The following is a 2,500-nucleotide window of genomic DNA, read 5'->3' on the forward strand; positions in this document are numbered from 1 at the left end:
GCCTTACATCATCAAACGGAATGTATACAGAATTAACAATGTGTTTCAAACATCTGCGCTGGCTTTCATTTCTCCGGCTCATAAAATCCTGGGGTATTCTAAAACAACCCGTGTTTACGCCGCCTCTCCCCCCCCCCCCCCCCCCCCCATACGGCGCTTCCTCCTCAGACTGTGAGGACCAGCGTGTGTCTCTCCTCAGACTGTGAGGACCAGCGTGTGTCTCTCCTCAGACTGTGAGGACCAGCGTGTGTCTCTCCTCAGACTGTGAGGACCAGCGTGTCTCTCTCCTCAGACTGTGAGGACCAGCGTGTGTCTCTCCTCAGACTGTGAGGACCAGCGTGTCTCTCTCCTCAGACTGTGAGGACCAGCGTGTGTCTCTCCTCAGACTGTGGTGTCTCTCCTCAGACTGTGAGGACCAGCGTGTGTCTCTCCTCAGACTGTGAGGACCAGCGTGTGTCTCTCCTCAGACTGTGAGGACCAGCGTGTGTTGTTGAGGTGTACCTTCCTCCTGCCATCTTGTTGAGGTGTACCTCCTCCCGCCATCTTGTTGAGGAGGTACCCCCTCCTGCCATCTTGTTGAGGTGTACCCCCTCCTGCCATCTTGTTGAGGTGTACCCCCTCCTGCCATCTTGTTGAGGTGTACCCCCTCCTGCCATCTTGTTGAGGTGTACCCCCTCCTGCCATCTTGTTGTACACAAGTCTGCAAGTCGCTTTGGATAAAAGCATCGGCTAAAAACTACTAAACGTAAAAACAAGGCGTGTCCAAAACACGAGAGAAGCCTCTGGCGTATTAATGACGGCATACACAACGAGATATAGAAATAATTTGTATTTGCAGAGCGGCCAAGAAGCACGCACACGCACACGCACACACACACACACACACGTGCGCACACACACACACACACACATGCACGCACACAAGCGATTGGCAGAGGTCCGAAGCCCCATTACCCAAAAGCATTTCATTCCTCATTTTCCAATTTACCATTTCAGACGTGATTGAACTCCGTCTGACCGCTCTCTCTCTCCCAGTCGCAGCCGAGAGGCTAAGCACCGCTGGCCGCCGAACACACACACATATTCCACACATATACATGTATATTAGGCCGGCAGGCTTCATAAAGTAAACTAGCCAATACAATTAAACACAGGTGGTCATTTTTTTTCGGGGCTCTCGTTTTTTTTTGGCATAAAACAAACACTGAAAATAGTTAACATATGAAGTTATAAATCATTGCTGTTTTATTTCTTCAAAACACATTTTTTTTACGGCGAGGACTCCTTGAAGGCAAATTAATATCGCCAGTCATAATCATTCCTGTGGAAGATATTTCTTTTCTGCGGGTATCGACTCACGATAAGAGGGGGGTACCCGGGCCGTGCGGGCCATTTTCATTTGACGTTCGCGAGAAAACGGTCCGTCCGATCCGTAAAGCAAACCAAGGAGAAATTATAATAATAACCCAAGCGTGATTTCTACCTCAGATCGTCTCACGAAATACCAAGATCCAAAGTATACATATTATTTATATTTAAGTAATTTAGCTGACGCTTTTATCCAAAGCGACTTACAAGTTCTGTGCCTGAAGTCAGCAGGAAGGGTACTCGCTTTCAACTCTTTCAGCTGAGTAACAATGTTCATCAAACAGTGCTGAAACTTAGGCGCTGCAGTGTTGAGTGCATAGTCATCATTTGGTCGTCCTCAAACACGAGCTTGACAACGGAGTCTCCAGTCTTCTCGGCTTTCCATACACGCAGCAAGCTCCACAGACTTCTCCACCCCGTGCATCTCTCCTATAAGCACGTCCACGTATGTCGGCGTGGGACGTCCTCGTGATCGACGCCCCCGTGTGATGGATCCCACAGTACCATCGGAATCTCTCTATGTCTGTGGCAATGGCCGGCAAGTTTCATCCTCCTGGCCGCCACTTTCTCACTCATCCTTGGTAGCCCCCCATACTGCTGCTTGTTGGTAACATGCTTGCTCTGGTCGATGTTTAGCACCGCACGCAGCATTGTGGTGTAGCACCCATCCAGAGACTTCTGCAGGGTGGGCTTCAGGGTCCAGCTTTCACAGCCATAATTATAGGAGGACCGACTCCACACAGTCGCATGGGAAAAGTTCAACTTGATGTGTCGGGGGAGATTGGAGTTCCACACACTAGTCATGCCATTCAGGGCCCTCCATGCCAGCGCTTTCCTCACCTTGAGGTCCAGTAAGGTTACACATACTCTGGGGCAGGGTGTGTATATAGAGTATCAGTAGTAGTAGAGACATATTTGTATAGTAGGTAGTAATATAGGCAAGGAAGATTATTTAGTGGAAACGTTTTATCTTTTGTTTATTTTATTTTATTTTAAACCTTTTTATTCGTATTCATTTTAATGATTTCTTGTTTTAAACCTTTTTAATTCTATTTAAAATGTTGTTTTCCTTCTGCTGTGAAGCACCTTGAGAGCTCACTGAGTTTAAAGTGTGCTATATAAATGAAATCTA

At 47.6% G+C, this 2,500-nt stretch overlaps 1 protein-coding gene across 1 annotated transcript in view; it reads right to left on the reverse strand.

Moving 5' to 3' along the window:
- adamts6 (ADAM metallopeptidase with thrombospondin type 1 motif, 6) overlaps positions 1 to 2,500 on the reverse strand; it is a gene marked incomplete at both ends in the record, with an annotated part of 100,823 nt that overhangs the window by 12,159 nt on the left and 86,164 nt on the right. The gene's annotated exons all lie outside the window — the stretch shown is intronic.

The sequence above is a fragment of the Notolepis coatsorum genome, assembly GCF_963971535.1.
Source record: "Notolepis coatsorum genome assembly, chromosome: 11".
Taxonomy (NCBI): Eukaryota; Metazoa; Chordata; class Actinopteri; order Aulopiformes; family Paralepididae; genus Notolepis; species Notolepis coatsorum.